The 19,634-nt window shown below is 38.5% G+C and overlaps 1 protein-coding gene across 3 annotated transcripts in view; it reads right to left on the bottom strand.

Annotated features, from left to right (window-relative positions):
* The window catches only part of LOC111156595 (ninein like), a 143,355-nt gene extending 128,479 nt beyond the window's left edge, over window positions 1-14,876 (bottom strand). For all 3 annotated transcript variants that reach the window (XM_022517580.1, XM_022517582.1, XM_022517583.1), the window contains exon 1: window positions 14,731-14,876. The gene's annotated coding sequence lies outside the window, so the exon portion shown is untranslated. The remainder of the gene's footprint in view (window positions 1-14,730) is intronic.
* Window positions 14,877-19,634: the final 4,758 nt, after the last annotated feature.

Raw genomic sequence — 19,634 nt, 5'->3', positions numbered from 1 at the left:
AAATAGACAAAATCTTTCACTTTGTATAGCCTACATTCTAGTGCGGGCAGACAAATACAATAAACATATAAATTATATTTTACTTATTACCACTTAATGGTAATAAGTGGTATGAAGAGAACTAAAACAGAAGCAGGTTGGGGAGAGGCTTGGAATTTTGAGTAGGGTGAGTTGTGAAGAGGTCTCTGAGAAGGTGACTTTCCTGCATGTATGAAGGTGCCCACCATTGGTTTGCACACACATGCTTCAGAACTGACCAAATAGGGCCCCAGATGATTTCAGGGGATCCCCAAGCCCCCAAGTATCCCCCTGCATACTTATAAACCTGAAATTTCCTTAATGAGAAAGAAAAAAATTCTATTTAACACCATATTACCCAAGAGAAATATCTAATGATTTCAAAAAAAGCTAGCACTCAATGCCCCAGTGTTCATAGAAGCATAGGGCTGATGATGGGCTTTTTTGCTCAGTCATGAGAGAGGGGTAAAGCATAAATTCCAAGAAGATAGGGGGTCACTGAGTCAGGAGGAAGAGCCAGGGAGGATGGAGATGACAGGAGAACTTCTCAGACTATACTCATTCAGGTTCAGCTACCCATGACTGGTTTAAGGTATGAGCATATAGTATTTTTGTCCTGCAGCTAAAATACAGGCAATTCCAGTACACTAACTTTATGAAGTTTATTCAAAATAATTTAACAATGGCTCAACATCCTGGACATTCACCAATTATGGCAGTACTCTGCAGAATCCTTGCTCTCTACACTGTCCACACTAAGGTGGGAGATGAAGCTATGAACAGGGCTTCTCAAACTCTGGTCTTACATGTTCTCAGGAGTCATTGTTTTCTCTGTGAAGGTGAATTACTTTTTCAATCTGTAATCACCCTTCCAATGAGTTCTGCCTCAAAAATTCAGTGCTAGTGTTAGCATTTGAGTTATGAATTAGAGCCAAGCAATTCTATTCTAGTTTCCTGGCTAATAAGCAAACACCAGAGGCAAACTTAATTCATAAATTACACACCTTGAACAAGTAACATCATGGCCCACTGTGCAAGGTAGAAGACATAAGCAATCATGTGATGCCTGGTGGAAAAGGCCTGTGGAGGGGCAGGGCTGAAGGGGGTGGGGTGGAGGCAGCCAGAGACAGTGGCAGCACACGCTGGTGGAGACATGTCAAACCCACAGCACCACCACCACAGCAGTCAGGGTTTGGTCATGTGCTCTATGGAGATTTTGTTCGGGCAGAAGACACTATTTATTATAGAAAATTAAAATTAATCTGATTTTTAGTGGTCTTATAGCTTTACTCTTACATTTTTAAATCATAAATATATTTTGATTGCACAATTGTGTAAAACTTATGGAATCTATTCTACAAACTTAATTATGTGAAAAATGCCTTTTTTTCTTTTTTTAAGTTACACTTGGTTTTGGGCCCCATCCCAAAGGAACGATGAGAGAGCCAATCTGTTACTGGGATTCCCAGATCCTTACTCCAGGTTCTACAAAAGTTAGGACAGGTATGGAGGCCCATCTTCTCTTCAGTCTCCTTGCTACCATAAATTTATTCTCTATCCATGCATGGCATTTTGATGAGTATGGCTTATTTTTGCATATTTCAGCACAGAGAGATGTGTGGGCTACTTAGATTGTCTATAAACCATAGGAAGGTGCATTCTTTTTTTTTTTTTTTTAGTATTTTATTTATTTGTTTGACAGAGAGAGATCATAAGTAGGCAGAGAGGCAGGCAGAGAGAGAAGGGGAAGTAGGCTCCCCGCTGAGCAGAGAGCCTGACGTGGGGCTCCATCCCAAGACCCTGAGATCATGACCTGAGCTGAAGGCAGAGGCTTTAACCCACTGACCCACCTAGGCTCCCCAGGAAGCAGCATTCTTATCAGGAAAGAATGGGCTGGAGTGCTGGCTTGGTTTCTAATCAGAAAACCCATTCTCTGATGGCAGATACTATAAACCTTTCTGTTACCATATCTCAATAGCAGTGAATGTCAGAAATGGTCCTTAATTGATGAAATTAGCAAAATGCTGATAGGCTAATAGTTACACTGGGGCTCTCACTGGCAAAATTAAAGGTTTCCAGATATTTGGGGAGACTGGGAAGATGGTGGCATAGGAGGACCCTAAACTCACCTCATCCCCATACATACAACTAGATAACACTCACATCAGTGTAAATAACTCAAAAAATAACCCAAAGACTGGCAGAACAAATTCCACAACTACAGGCAGAGAAGAGACCATACTGAAGAAGGCAGGAAGGGCAAAAATGTGGTTGGGGAGCTAAATGGATTGTGACTATCCACAGTGGGTAGGGAGCCAGGGCCACAAAGAAGGGCAAAAAAACCCCAAAACCAGACTATCATACCAGGGAGCCTGCACAAGGAACACGAGATCCCCCTAACATTTGGCTTTGAAACCCACAGGGGGCAAATTTCATGAGTTCATGCAATCTGCCTGGAATTAAAGCCTAGTATTATAAAAAATCAGTAGGCTTGGCTTCAGGAGAGCCCAGAGGGCATTAGGAAGCTGAGTCCCTGCCCTTAAAGAGAGAGCACAACAAATAACCAGCAGAGAAACAGCCTGGAAGAGCAATTTGAAAAAATGCCTCCGGTCAGGAGGTAGAGTTATTTATTCATTTCAAGAGTGTGGCCCTGAGAAGCAGGGATCATAGGAAGACTCTTCTAGGAAAAAAGGAGCAGCAGGCATCATTACCCTTCCCTGTCCCTCAGCATAAACAGCTACCCATCTGCAGAAACCAGCATAGCACCCACACCAAGCCCCACCGCCCCCATTCTTCAGTAGATCCACCTTTCCCAATCATACTTGCCTCAGGCCTGGCACTGCAGGCCCCCTCCCCCACAAGACCTGCATAAATACCACCAATACTTCATCTCCCAAACCCTGCCTGTTGTAGGACCTCAGTTCCAACAGTGGCAGCAGGTCTCATTTTGCAAGTGCACACCTTGTTAGAATGCCCCCCACCTGGCTAGAGACCAAACACAGCCTACAACAGGCAAAGAGGGATGATGTAGAGGCTAGACTGAAGGCAAAATCAGTCAGGAGTCAACATCAGGGCATATGGAACACACATAGGAGACACTCCCTGAAGCACCAGGTCCTGAGGAACAGGACAACCTTTTCTTCATAAGGTCATCATCTTCAAGAAGTGATATAGCTGACTTCCTAACACAGAGAAACAGACAGAGAGTTAGAAAAAATGAGGAGACAATGGAATACGTCACAAATGAAAAGAACCAGACAAAACCACAGCAAGAAACCTAAGTGAAAAGAAGATAAGTACAATTAGATACCACCTCACACCAGTCAGAATGGCTAAAATAACAAGTCAGGAAATGACACATGTCGGCGAGAATGTGGAGAAAAGGGAACCCTCCTACACTGTTGGTGGGAATGCAAGCTGGTGCAGCCACTCTGGAAAACAGCATGGAGGTTCCTCAAAAAGTTGAAAATAGAGCTACCTCATGACCCAGCAATCGCACTACTGGGTATTTACCCTAAAGATACAAATGTAGTGATCCGAAGGGGTACATGCACCTGAATGTTTATAGCAGCAATGTCCGCAATAGCCAAACTATGGAAAGAACTAGATGTCCATCAACAGATGAATGGATAAAGAAGACATTGTATATATATACAATGAAATACTATGCAGCCATCAAAAGAAATGAAATCTTGCCATTTGCAACGACATGGATGGAACTAGAGAGTATTATGCTTAGCGAAATAAGTCAATCAGAGAAAGACAACTATCATATGATCTCCCTGATATGAGGAAGTGGAGATGCAACATGGGGGTTGTGGGGGTTAGGAAAAGAATAAATGAAACAAGATGAGATTGGGAGGGAGACAAACCATAAGTGACTCCTAATCTCACAAAACAAACTGAGGGTTGCTGGGGGGAGGGTGGTCGGTGGGGGGGGGGGGGGGGTTATGGACACTAGGGAGGGTATGTGCTATGGTGAGTGCTGTGAAGTGTGTAAACCTGGCGATTCACAGACCTGTACCCCTGGGGATAAAAATACATTATATGTTTATAAAAAAATTTAAAAATTAAAAAAAAGAAAGAAGATAAGTAATATACCTGATAGAGAATTTAAAGTAATGGTCATAAAGATACTGGACTGGACGAAAGAGTGGAGGACATTGGTGTGACCCTCAACAAAGAGATAACAAGAGAACCAATCATAGGGCACCTGGCTGGCTCAGTAGGTAGAGTGAGTAACTCTTGATCCTGGGGTTGTGGGTTTGAGCCACACACTGGGTGTGGAGATTACTTAAAAAAAAAAAAAAAAAAAAAAAAGGAAAGAAAAATAATCAATCAGAGATGAAGAACACAATAAATGAAATTAGGGGCACCTGGGTGGCTCAGTGGGTTAAGCCTCTGCCTTCCGCTCAGGTCATGATCTCGGGATCCTGGGATCAAGTCCCACATCGGGCTCCCTGCTCAGCGGGGAGCCTACTTCCCCCTCTCCCTCTTCTGCTCCCCCGATTTGTGCTCTCTCTCCTTCTCTCACTCTCTGTCAAATAAATAAATTCTTAAAATAAATAAATAAATAAATAAATAAAAATAAAAATAAAATGAAGTTAAAAATACATTTGATGTGGGCGCCTGGGTGGCTGCAGTTGGTGAAGCAACTGCCTTCAGCTCAGGTCATGATCCCAGAGTCCTGCATCAGGCTCCCTGCCCCATGGGGAGTCTGCTTCTCCCTCTGACCTTCTCCCCTCTCTTGCTTTCTCTCACTGTCTCTTTCTGAAATAAATATTTTTTTAAAAAAATACACTTGATGAAATAAATAACTAGGCTAGAACAAGCAGAGGAACAAATTAATGACCTGGAAGACAGAGTAATGGAAAAAGCAATCCAGCTGAACAAATGAGAGGGGAAAAAAATTACACAAAATGAGAACAGATGTGAAGAACTCGGTGACTCCATCAAGCATAATGATGTTTGCATTATAGGGATCCCAGAAGAAGAGAGAGGAAAGGAAGCAGAAATTTTATTTGAAGAAATAATAGTTGAAAACTTTCTTAATCTGGGGAAGGAAACAGATATTCAGATCCAGAGGCACAAAGACCCCCTAACAAAATCAAACCAAGGAGGTCCACATTAAGACCAATAGTAATTAAAATAGCAAAAAAGTGGTGATAAAGAAAAAAATTTAAAAGCAGCAAGGGAAAAGACAGCTACACACAAGAGGAAACCTCCATAAGCTTATCAATAGATTTTTTAACAGAAATTCTGCCAGAAGAGGATGGCATGATATATTTGAAGTACTGAAAGGGAAATACCTGTAGCCAAGAACATTCTATCCAGCAAGGCTATCATTCAGAATAGAAAGAGAGAGAAAGAGTTTCTCAGATAAATAAAAACTAAAGGAATTCATGACCATTAAGCCAGCCCTACAAAAAATATTAAAGAGAACTCTGAGCGCAAATGAAAGACCATAATTAAGACTATGAAAAGTAAAAAACACAAAAGCAGTAAAAATAAATACAATTTAAAAATCAGTCAAGGACCAATAATATGTTATATGTTAATTAATTGAATTTAAATTTAAAAAGTTTTAAAATATGAAGAGATTATGCTGAGTGAAATAAGTCAAGCAGAGAGTCAGTTATCATATGGTTTCACTTATTTGTGGAGCATAACAAATAGCATGGAGGACAAGGGGAGTTAGAGAGGAGAAGGAAGTTGAGGGAAATTGGAAGGGGAGGTAAACCATGAAAGACTATGGACTCCGAAAAACAATCTGAGGGTTTTGAAGGGGCGGCGGGTGGGAGGTTGGAGGAACCAGGTGGTGGGTATTGGAGAGGACACAGATTGCATGGAGCACTGGGTGTGGTGCAAAAACAATGAATACTGTTACGTTGAAAATAAATTTAAAAAATTTTTTAAAAAATTAGGTGGGGAAATAAGATACAGGCCACAATAATGGTGGTGATAATAATAATAATTATTATTATTTGTGATGAGAGAGCTCAGTGAACATAGCTTCATCTTTTCATCCCAGAGGAAAAGCATTGAAGATGGTGGGGTGTGTGTATATACCCTTAGGACTGTGGAAGGTTGTTTCTCATTAGCATCTTCCCATGGCATAACTGGGTAGAATTGTTACATTGCTTCTGTTCACAGGAGTTGGTTCGTGCATTCTTTCTTTCATCGATTCATTCAACAATTACTTTTTTTTTTTTAAAGATTTCATTTATTTATTTGACAGAGAGAGATCACAAGTAGGCAGAGAAGCAGGCAGAGAGAGAGAGAGAGAAGCAGGCGCTCCGCCGAGCAGAGAGCCCGATGCGGGACTCGATCCCAGGACCCTGAGATCATGACCTGAGCCGAAGGCAGCGGCCCAACCCACTGAGCCACCCAGGCGCCCTCATTCAACAATTACTTAATAATTGCTTTCTACCTACAAAGTACTGGAAAATAAATCATATTTTAAAAAAGTAAAAAAAAAAGTTTTAAAAATATACTATATGTTAATTAATTGAATTTAAATAAAATAAAATAATTTTTTTAATTAAAAAAAATAAAAATCAGTTGAGGAATTCACAAAGAGAATGTAAAATGTGACACCATACACCTAAAATGTAGGTTGGAAGACAGGGAGAGGAGTAAAGAATGGGTTCAAACTTATGTAACTATTAATATAAGTTGCTATATGTAGAAGATGTTAGATATAAACCCAACAGTAACCACAAATCAAAAACAAGTAATAGATATGCAAAGAATAAAGAGAAAGGAATTCAGCTATAACACTAAAGAAAAGCAGTAAAACCATGAAAAGAGAGCAAGAGAAGAGAGAGTAAGAGAAAAACTATTTAAACAACCATAAAACAAGTAACAAAATGGCAATAAATACAATCAATAATTACTTTGGAAAGTAACTGGATGAAATGTTCCAATCAAAAGAATAGGGTAACAGAGTATATAAAAAAAAAGACTCATCTATATGCTACCTACAAGAAATTCATTTTAGATCTAAAGACACTTTGGACTGAATGTGAGAAAATGGAAAAACGTTTATCACACAAATGGATGGCAAATGAAAACCAGAGTGGTAATACTTATAATGGAAAAAACAGACTTAAAAACAAGACTGTAACAAGAGACAAAGGAGAACACTATATAATAATAAAGGGGACAATCCACCAAGAAGATATAACAACTGTAAATATTCACCCAACATGGGAGCACTCAAAGACATAAAAAAAGTTAATAACATAATAGAACTAATCAACAGCAATGCAATAATAGTAGGGGCCTTGAACATCCCAACTGCATCATGCACAGTTCATCCAAACAGAAAATTAGCAAGGAAACAGTGGCTTTAAATAACACACTGGACCAGATGGACTTAACAGACATATTCAGAACATTCCATCCTAAAAGAGCAGAATACACATTCTTTTCAAGTGCACACAGGACATTCTCCAGAAGAGATCACATATTAGGCTGAAAAACAAGTCTCAACAAATTCAAAAAGATCAGAATCATACCATGCATCTGTTCTGACCACAACTCTATGAAACTAGAAATTAACCACAAGAAAAAATCTGGGAAGACCACAAACACATGGAGATCAAACAACATGCTACTGAACAATGAATGGGTCAACCAAGAAGTCAAACAAGAAATTAAAAAGTACATGAAAATGAAAGCACAATGGTCCAAAACTTTTAGGATGCAGCAAAAGTGATTCTAAGTGGGAAGTATGCAATTATACAGGCTTACCACACAAAGGAAGAAAAAGCTCAAATGACCTAACTTACACCTAAAGAAACTAGAAAAATAACTACAAACAAAAACTAAAACCAGCAGAACAAAGGAAATAATAAAGATTAGAGCAGAAATAAGTGATATAGAAACTTAAAAAATAATAGAACATCAATGAAACCAGGAGCTAATTCTTTGAAAAGATCAACAAAATTAATAAATTTCTAGTCAGACTCATTAAAAAGAGAGAGAGAGAGAACTTGAATAAGCAAAATCACAAATGAAAGGAGGAATATAGTAACTAACACTACAGAAATATAAACAATTGTAAGAGAATATTATGAAAAACTATAGGCCAATAAATTGGACAATACAGAAGAAATGAATACATTTCTAGAAACATATAATCTAAGAAAACTGAAGCATGAAGAAATAGAGAATTTGAACAGACCAATTACCAGCAAAAAACTCCCAACAGGGGCGCTAGCTGGTTCAGTCAGTAGAACATGCAACTCCTGATCTTAGGGTTGTGGGTCTGACCCTCACATTGGGTATAGATATTACTTAAAAATAATATCTTAAAAAACAAAAAACAAACAACTTCCCACAAACAAAAGTCCAGAACCAGATGGCTTTACAGGGAATTCTACCAAACATTTAAAGAAAAGTTAGTATCTACTCTTATTAAACTATCCCAAAAAACAGAAGAAGGAAAACTTCTATGAGACCAGTATTACCCTGACACCAAAACCAGGGAAAGGCATGACCAAAAAAGAGAACTATAGGCCTGTTTCTCTGATGAATATAGATGCAAAAATCCTCAACAAAATAATAGCAAACTGAATCCAACAATACATTTAAAAAAAATAATTCACCATGGGATAAAGAAGATGTGGTATATATATATATATATATATATATGGTGGAAAACTATGCAGCCATCAAAAGAAATGAAATCTTGCCATTTGCAACAACGTGGATAGAACTAGAAGGTATTATGCTGAGCGAAATAAGTCAATCAGAGAAAGACAATTATCAAATGATCTCCCTGATATGAGGTATTTGAGAGGCAAAGTGGGAGGTTTCAGGGGTAGGGAAGGAAAAAATGAAATAAGATGGGATCAAGAGGGAGACAAACAATAAGTGACTCTTAATCTCACAAAACAAACTGAAGGTTGCTGGGGTGAGGGGGGTAGGGAGAAGGTGGTTGGATTATGGACATTGGGGAGGATATGGGATATGGTGAGTGCTGTGAAGTGTGTAACCCTGACGACTTACAGACCTGTACCCCTGGGGCAAATAATACATTATATGTTAATAATATATATATATATACATATATATATATATATATATACAAATCATTCACCATGATCATGTGGGATTTATTAGGGAATGCAAGGGTAGTGCAGTATTTGCAAATCAATCAATGGGATACGTTACATCAATAAGGATAAAAACCATATGATCATTTCAGTAGATGCCGAAAAAGCATTTGACAAAGTACAACATCCATTCATGATAAAAACCCTCAACAAACTAGGTCTAAAGGGAACATAATTCAACGTAATAAAGGCCATATATGAAAAATATGAAAAACCCACAGCTAGCATCACCCTCAATGGTGGAAAACAGAGAGCTTGCCCTTCAAGTCAGGAATAAGACAGGGATGTCCACTTTTACCTCTTTTACTCAACACAATAGTGGAAGTCCTAGCCACAACAAGCAGACATCAAAAAAGAAATAAAAGGCATCCAAATTGGTAGAGAAGAAGTAAAACTTTCGATATTTGCAGATGACATGATACTGTATATAGAAAACCTGATAGGGCATCTGGGTGGCTCAATCAGTTAAGAAAACCTTAAAGACTCCACCAAAAAACTGCTGGAACTGATAAATGAATTCAGGAAAGTCACAGGATACAAAATGTTCAGAAATCTGTAGCATTCTTCTACACTAATAATGAAGCAGCAGAAACAGATATTAATAATCCCCTTTACTATAACACCAAAACTAATTAAATATCTAGGAATAAACCTAATCAAAGAAGTGAAAGACTTGTATCTGAAAACTATAAAACACCAATGAAAGAAACTGAAGACAACACACACACACACACACATACACACACACACATAAAATGGAAAGATAATCTATGCTAATGGATTGGAAGAACAAATATTGTTAAAATGTCTATACCACCCAAAGCAATCTATACATTTAATGCCATCCTTATCAAAATATGAACAGTATTTTTCACAAGAAAATACCAACCCTAAAATTTGTATGGAATCACAAAAGGCCCCGAATAACCAAAGCAATCTTGCAAAGGACAAAACTGGAGGTATCATAATGCCTGTCTTCTGTATTAGAAAGTTGTGGTAATCAGTTTGGTACTGCCACAAAAATAGACACATAGATCAACAGAACAGAAAACCCAGAAATAATTATATGACCACAATTATATGGTCACTTAATCTTTAAGAAAGTAGGAAGGAGGGGGCACCTGGGTGGCTCAGTGGATTAAGCCGCTGCCTTCGGCTCAGGTCATGATCTCAGGGTCCTGGGATCGAGTCCCACATCGGGCTCTCTGCTCGGCGGGGTGCCTGCTTCCCTCTCTCTCTCTCTCTGCCTGCCTCTCCGTCTACTTGTGATCTCTCTCTGTCAAATAAATAAATAAAATCTTTTAAAAAAAAAAAAAAAAGAAAAGAAAGTAGGAAGGAATATCCAATGGGCAGAAAACAGTCTCTTCAACAAATGGCATTGGGAAAACTGGACATCTACATGCAAAAGAATGAAACTGGACCACTTTCTTTCACCATACATAAAACTAAACTCAAAATGGATTAAAGATCTAAATGTAAAATCTGACACAAAAATTCTAGATGACAGCACAAGCAATAATTTCTCTGACATCAGCTGTAGCAACATATTTCTAGCTAGCTCTCTTGAGGCAAGGGGGGAAAAAACCAAAATAAACTAGTAAGATACATCAAAACAAAAAGTTTCTGCACAGCAAAGGAAATAATCATCAAAACTAAAAGGGAAACTACTAATGGGAGAAGATATCCAATATAGGGTTAGCATCCAAAATACATAAAGAACTAATACAAATCAACACCCCAAAAAACAAATAATCCAATTTAAAATGGGCAGAAGACATGAACAGACATTTCTCCATACAACTGTTTAATCACTGCATTGTACACCTGAAAGCTAATATAACACTATGTGTTAACTATACTGGAAATAAAATTTAAAAACTTAATGAAAAAATTGCCGGGGTGCCTGGGTGGCTCAGTCATTAAGCATCTGCCTTTGGCTCAGGTCGTGATCCCAAGGTACTGGGATTGAGCCTCACATCGGGCTCCCTGCTCAGTGGGAAGGTTGCTTCTCCCTCTTCTATTCACCCTGCTTGTGTTCCCTCTCTCACTGTGTCTCTCTCTCTCTGTCAAATAAATAAATAAAACTTAAAAAAAAAAAAAGGGAGGGGGAGTTTCCAGATCTGTATTAGATACATTAAAGCTACCCTTCTTCACCTTGGGAGGATGAGAATCCAAGAGGCAAGTAGCTTAACTCCTAAACATCCTGTGTCTAGTCATTACAGAGAGAATTTCTGGCTGCTGGTGACAGTTATAAAATAACCCAGCCTCAAGAAAGTTGTAGCATCTTACCTGATGTATAGCATCTTTCCCTGTGCAAAGCAGTGATCAGATCACAAGAAAGGATGAAATTTTGGATTCCATGGCATCACTGAACAGACTGCAGGTATAGTTTTATTTTGTTTTGTTTTGTTTTGTTTTTACCTGATTGCTATTAAGTGTTGTTTAATTGATACCTGTATAATGTATAGTCCAAGACTCCTTTTTATTATAATCAAGAGGCAAGGTTATGAGGGGGGAGTGTCTAACTCTCATCTATTTTTGATCCTATGTGGCAGAAAGCCTCTAGCAAAAGACACCTAAAATTTATAAAGGATCAACTTGTCCTAAGTCAGTAGGAAGCTCATGACTCTGAGAGTCAGGCCTCCATATATCTGTGCCAAAATGGGCACAGGAATTTTTGCTGAGCCAAGGCCTGGGGCCTAGCATCCCCGAGTGTTCCATCAGCTATTAACCTCTCCCTCCAAAAGCCTGTACTTCCCCAGAATCTTCAACAAACTGTGCTGAAGATCTCTTCTCTAGGAGCCTACAGCTCCTTTCCTAGTCTTCAGGGATCTCCCTCATGAAATTTAATGCCCATTACCAAGATACTCATTGTCTGTTCTCCCTAACAGATGGAAAAGGGAGCAGCTATCGAAAGATTATGAATAACAGCAGCAAAATATCTCTTGGATATGAAACTGAAAGAAACAGATTGTCAGGTAAAGAAAAACAAAGAAAGCTCATCACCAATAGACCTGTTCTAAAAGAAATGCTAAAGGAAATTCTTCTGATGGAAGGGAAATAATACCAGGAGGAGAGTGGAAATTTTAGAAACAAAAGAGGAGAAATAGAAATGTCAAATAGCTATGTAAGTATAAGAGACTTTTTCTTCTCTTGAGTTCTTTAAAACAGGTATGACATGTAACACTGAACAACCTTCAGTGTGATAAAGATATAACATATAAGTAAAGGATCCTATGTGACAGTATGGTTTCTATGTTCTACTTGAAGTGGCATTATCTACTTGTCCACCCTTCCTTCCTTCCTTTTTTTTTTAAGAGAAAGAGAGAGCAGGAAAGGAGCAGAGGGAGCGGCAGGGAAAGAATCTTAAACAGACTCCACACTCAGTGCAGAGCCTAATACAAGGCTCAATCTCACAACTCTGATATCATGACTTGAGCCAAAATCAAGAGTTGGACATAACCGACTGAGCCACACAGGCACCCTGCATCTTCTCTCTTTTCTTTTCTTTTTTTTTAAAGATGTTATTTATTTTAGGGAGAGAGAAAGATATGTGTATACATGAGGTGGGGAAGGCACAGAGAACAAGGGAGAGACTGGGAGAGGGAGAGGAAAAGAATCTCAAGCAGATTTCACATGCTCTATGCACAGAGCCCCACTCAGGGCTCAATTACATGACCCTAGATAATGACCTGAGCTGAAACCAAGAATCAGATGCTCAACTGATTGACCCACCTAGTCACCCTGCATCTTATTTCTAAGTAGACAGAAAAGTTGAATATGCATACTGTAATTCCCTAGAACTACTAAAACAACTATACAGAGATACACAGTCAAAAACCTCAATAGACTGATTAAAATGGAATACTAAAGAACATTCAAGCAATCCAGGAAAGGGAGAAAAATAAAAACATAGGTGTCAGTTATATGTTAATTATACCTCAGTAAACAGAGACACACACACACACACAGAGGACAGAGAGAATATAAATAACAAAATGATTGAAATAATCCAAACATATCAATAGTTACATTAAATGTAAGTACTCTAAACACACTGATAAAAAGAAAGGATCTATCAGACTGAAATTTTTTTAAGAAGACCTAAATATGCTCTCTATAAGAAATCCACTTCTCATCTCTTAGTAAATACATGAATTCCTGTTGTCATCTGAAATAAATTATGACTGAAATGTTAAAAAAAAATCCACTTCTAATATAAGTAGAAGGATGCTATTTTTTTTCCATGTGGAGTGACTATATTAATATCAGAAGAAATAGATTTTGAAGTAAGGAAAATGACCAGAAATAAAGAGGAACATTCAATAATGATTTCAAAATGCATTTTTTTCATCTGGAGTAACTATATTAATATCGGAAGTACACTTTGGAGTAAGGAAAATTACCAGAGATAGAGAAGAATATTAAATAATGATTTCCAAATGTCTGTTCACCAAGAAGACCTAACAATCCTAAATGTAAATACAGTAGTTCTCCCTTATTCACCGTTTCACTTTCCAGGTCGTCAGTCAAGGTCTGAAAACAGATGATCCTTCTGACCTGTGGTAAGAAGGTCAACAGCACACTAACACTATATCAAAATGCCTATTTCATTCACTTCACTTCATCTCCTCATGTAGGCATTTTTTCTTCTCACATCATCACAAGAAGCATAAGTACAGTTGAGTAAAACATTTTGAGAAAAAGAGACAATATTCACATAACTTTGATGACAGTATATTGTTATAAATGCTCTATTTTGTTATTAATGTTATTGGTCTCTTATTGTGCCTAATTTGTAAGTTAAGCTTTAACATAGGTATACATGTATGCAAAGGAAAAAACATAGTACATATAGGGTTCAGTTCAATCCAGTTTCAGGCATTCACTGAGGGTCTTGGAACATATCCCCTGCAGATAACAGGGGGCTACTATATAATTAAAAATGGGCCAAAAAACCCACAAAGCTAAAACTGATGAAACTAATACCAGTTCCAACACATAAATAGTACTAGTCCTCCACACAAGAGAAAAGACTGAACAAAATGAAAATCAACAGGCTGTTCTAGATCCATCAGAATGAGGTTACAGGGAAAACTGCTACCCCAAAACCAGAGACTCAGACCCAGGAATACAGAGAACCACAGCGTTGCTGGAACAGAACCCTCCAGAGCCCTTGACTGGCTGAGTGCATAAACAGTAACTGACAACTGCTGGAGGCCAACTGTGGAAAGTGGAGTTTAAAACTCACAGGCCCAGTCTTGAGGAAAGGGGAAGGAACATGCTTTCATGAGATTTTACTCCAGGAGTCCCACCAGCTTCTCATGGTGTAGACTGCAAGGAAAAATTCCCTCACGCTTTGGGCAGAGGTGAGATTAAAACTAATCATTATGAAATGCATCTTGAGAAAAGTTAACCATCTTGAAAACTCACCCATACCAAAGGCCCTCTTGCAAGGAAAAGTACTTTATCAAAACTTTATCTCACCTGGGGGAAGACTGACAAGTGGGGCCTCCCCTAGCCCTCCTGTCTCACAATAGAGAGGAAAAACAAAACAAAACCAAAAAAGTAAAGGCTGAGAAGGTCTTACCAAAGGCACACTCCAGGGCCTCAGTCCCACAAAAACTTGAGCCCTGACTCACAGGACTGCAGAATGCCTTCCATGCCCAACAGCTCACAACATCCACAGGGCTCCAGTGTAACAGCAGCTGATTACAAATGAGAGACGTAAGATGAAGACTCAATTTCTGATGGAATTTCTGGGGAAACCTAAAGATAGTAGAGAGACAAAAAAAGGACACTTGAAGAATCTGAACCCTCTGACATCTACAACTACAGCAAACATCAAACATAGCCTAAGTCCTACCCAGATAACAAAACCTCACACTAAAGGTCTATTTACTTCAGTTCTTATTACCTCATGTGTCAAGTGCCACTGTCAACAAAAAAATTACAAGACGTGGGGCCACTGGCTGGAGCAGTTGGTTAAGCATCTGACTCGGTTTGGGCTCAGGTTGTGATCTCAGGGTCTCAAGATTGAGCCCATGTCCGGCTCCATGCTTGGTGTGGAATCTGCTAAAGTCTCTCCCTCTCCTTCTGACCCTCCCCTCACTTTCTCTCTCTCAAATAAATAAATCTTAAAAAAAATATATATATAGGGTGTGCTAATGTCTGAAGAGACAAAGCAAACATGAACTCAACTCAAATATGGAAAAGATTTCACAATGATCAGATTGAGCATTTAAAATAACTATGACCAGGGGCGCCTGGGTGGCTCAGTGGGTTAGGCCTCTGCCTTTGGCTCAGGTCATAATCTCAGGGTCCTGGAATCGAGCCCCACACCAGGCTCTCTGCTCAGCAGGGAGCCTGCTTCCCCCTCTCTCTCTGCCTGCCTCTTATGCCTACTTGTGATCTCTCTCTTTCAAATAAATAAATAAAATCTTTTAAAAAAATAAATTAAATAACTATTACTAATATGCTAGGAGCTCTGGGCAACTGGGTGGCTCAGTTGGTTAAGTGACTGCCTTCAGCTCAGGTCATGATCCTGGAGTCCCAGGATCGAGTCCCACATCAGGCTCCCTGCTCAGCAGGGAGTCTGCTTCTCCCTCTAACCAACCTCCCCATGTTCGCTCTCTCTTTCTCTCTCTCTCTCAAATAAATAAAATCTTTTTAAAAAATATGCTAGTAGCTCTAACAGAGAAGAGTGAACAACCCACAAAGACAAAGTTAATATAAGCAGAGAGATGAAAACGCAAAGAATCAAAAGAAGATCCCCAAAATCAAAATACTATAAAAGAAATGAAGATTGCCTTTGACCCACTCACCAGCACACTGAAAGATATGCATAAATGGAGTAAGAGAGGAAGAAACACAGAAAAAAGAAGGAACATTTGAAGTATTAATAGGTGAGAATTTTCCAAAGTTCATGGTAGACACCAAACCACATATCCAGGAGGCTCAGAGAACATCAACCAGGATAAATACCCCCAAAACCCTCCACCTATAGATATCAAACTACAGGAAACCAAAGACAAATCATGAAAAAAGCCAGGGGAGGAAATACCTTACCTATTGCTAAAAAGAAACCACACATCTAAAATGGCAGCATTTGGGCCAAGTTACCAAACGGGGTTTTAATGCCTAACTTAATTATACTTTCAACCTGCCCCAGAAATGAAGTCTTAACAGGTTGGAATTTTCTGACTGGCACCAGCAAGGCAATCTGTCCCTTACCAGCCCCCAAAGGAAGATGAGGTAATTCACCTTACCCCTACATTTCCCCTAAGGCAAGGTGACTTTGCCTGAAACAATCCTTTCTTTTCTTTTGCTAGTAACTTTCTTGCCCTACCCTTCTTCTATTAAAAACCTTCTATTTTGTACAGCTCCTATGAGCTCCCCTCTACTTGCTAGATGGGATGCTGCCTCAATTCATGAGTTGCTTAATAGAGCCAATTCTATCTTCTAGTACACTCAACTGGATTTTTGTTCCTTAACACTATAGAGAAGAAAAGTAAAGAATTACATCCAACTTCTCTGAAACCAAGCAAGCAAGAATAAATGAAGGTAAATAAAATCTTTCTTCTTATTCTTAACTAATTTAATAGATAACTGTTCAAACTCAAAACAGCACCAACGTGCTAGGTAATTATAGCTTATGGATAAGTGAAATAAATGACACCAATATTATAAGGAATGAGACAGAGGAATTGGGAATATTCTGTCCTGAGATACCTTCACTATCTGTAAAATGGTATGGTTTTATCTAAAAGTAGACACAGATTACAAATGAATCTTGGACAACATACCTTTGAACTGCATAGGTCCACTTATACACAGATTTTTTTCAATAAATACAATACTGTAAATGTGTACTCTCATCCTTATGATTTTCTTAATAACATTTTCTTTTCTCTAGCTTATTTTGTTGGAGGAATACAGTATATAACATATATTACATAAAAAATATTTTAGTCGGGGTGCCTGGATGGCTCAGTGGGTTAAAGCCTCTGCCTTCGGCTCAGGTCATGATCCCAGGATTCTGGGATCGAGCCCCACATCGGGCTCTCTGCTCAATGGAGAGCCTGCTTCCTCCTCTCTCTCTGCCTGCCTCTCTGCCTGAGATCTCTCTCTGTCAAATAAATAAATAAAATGTTTAAAAAAAATTTTAGTCAACTATTTGTTATAGGTAAGCTGTCCAATCAATAGAAGACTATTAAGTTTTGGGGAAGTCCAAAGTTACATGTAGTTTTGACTGCTGTGGGGCAGGCCCTTAATCCCCAGCATTGTTCAAGGGTCAACTGTAGTTGTAACTGTATATTGCAAACTCTAGAGCAATCATTAAATTTTTTTTTCAAAAGAGTTGATATGCTATGAGAAGAGAGAAAACAGAATCACATAAAATGCTTGATTAAAATCAGAGAAGGCAGAAAAAAAGGCAGAAAAAGTTAAAGGAAACAAAGAAGGGGTGCCAGACTCATTCAGTTGGTAAAAGCATGCGACTCTTGATCTCAGGGTTGTAAGTTTGAGTCCCACACTGGGTGTAGAGATTAGTTAAAAATAAAATCTTTATTTAAAAAAAAAAAAAAAAGAGCAATGCCTGGGTGGCTTAGTCAGTTGAGCATAAATAAATCTTAAAAAAAAGATTTCAGCTCAGGTCATGATCTCAGGGTCTTGGGATCCAGCCCCACATTGGGCTCTGAGCTCAGCATGGAGTCTTCTTGCCCTTTTCCCTCTGCTCCTCTCTACTCTCTCTCTCTCTCTCTCTCTTCCTCAAATAAATAAATAAAATCTTAAAAGAAAAAAAGAAAACAAAGAATAAATGCAATGAACAGTTACAAATATGTTACTTATTGATCAACTATATCAATGATCACTTTTAATATGAATGGTCTAATAAATACACTAATCAAAAGACAGAGGCTCTCAGTGTGCATAGAAAAGACCCAACTCTGTGTGTGTGTGTGTGTGTGTGTGTGTGTGTGTGTGTGTGTGTGTGTGTGTTATATATTTATTTAAAGTATGCTCCACACCCAATGTGGGGCTTGAATTCATGAACCTGAGATCAAGAGTCACAGGCTCTACCAACTGAGCCAGCCAGGGACCCCAACACCCAACTATATTTTGTCTACAAGAGACCTGCTTTAAATATAAAGGCACACATAGGTTAAAAGAGAGAAAGGAAACTATCCCATGCTAATGTTAATCAAAAGAAAGCTGCGGAGAAAGGGGAACCCTCTTACACTGTGGGTTGGAATGCAACTGGTGCAGCCACTCTGGAAAACAGTACAGAAGCTCCTCAAAAAGTTAAAAACAGAGCTACCCTCTGACCCAGTAATTTCACTACTGGGTATTTATCCAAAGGATACAAATATAACGATTTGAAGGGACACCTGCACCCCAGAGTTTATAAGAGCAATGTCAAAATTGCCAAACTAAGGAAAGAGCCCAGATATCCATCAACAGATGAATACATTTAAAAAATGTGGTGTATATATACAATGGAATACTACTCAGCCATCAAAAAATGAAATATTGCCATTTGCAATGATGTAGATGGAACTGGAGTGTATTATGCTAAGCAAATTAAGTCAGTGAAAGAAAAATAAATACCAGATGATTTTACTCATATGTGGAATTTAAAAAACAAAACAGATGAACAAAGAGGAAGGCAAGGAAAAATAAAATAAGATAAAATCAGTGAGGGAGGCAAACCATCAGAGACTCTTAACTACAGAAAACAAATTGAGGGTTGCTAGAGGGAAGATGGATGGGGTGGGGTAACTGGGTGATTGATGGGTGTTAAGGAGGGCACATGATGCAAGGAGCACAGGTGTTATATGTAACTGATGAATCATTAAATTTTACCGCTGAAACTAATAATATAGCATATGTTAACTAAATTGAATTTAAATAAAATTTTTTAAAAAGCTGGAGTAGCTATATTGATTTTAAAACAAGGAAAATTATCAGGGACATTATGCCATGATAAAGGGGACAGTTCTCCAAGGTAACATAACAATCCTTGAGTGTATGAACCTAACCACAGAGTATCAAAACACAAAAGGCAAAATCTGATAAAACTGCCAGGAGAAAAAGACACATCCACTCTTACAGGTGGACACGTCAACACCCTTCTATCAGTAACCAACACCTCCAGCAGGCAGAAAATCATTACAGCTAGAGTTGAACAGAACAGCGTCCTGACACAACACCATCAAAGAAGACACCAGCACAATACACCTTCTTCTAAGCTGGAAGTCAGTAACAGAAAGATAAGAGTAAAATCTCTAAACATTTGGAAATCAAACAGCGTACTTCTTAATAATCCACTGGTCAAAGAGAGGACATCTCATGGGAAGTTTTTAAATATACTAAACTGAATGGAAATGGAAGTGCAGCCTATAAAAACCTGTGCAATGTAGCTAAAGTAGCTCTCAGAGGAAAACCTATAACACTACATACTTGTATTAGATAAGTTCACGCTAAAAATCAGAA

Source organism: Enhydra lutris, unplaced genomic scaffold (genome assembly GCF_002288905.1).
Source record: "Enhydra lutris kenyoni isolate GAN:26980312 unplaced genomic scaffold, ASM228890v2 scaffoldscaffold47, whole genome shotgun sequence".
Taxonomy (NCBI): domain Eukaryota; kingdom Metazoa; phylum Chordata; class Mammalia; order Carnivora; family Mustelidae; genus Enhydra; species Enhydra lutris.
This window is presented reverse-complemented; position numbering and strand designations above follow the sequence as displayed.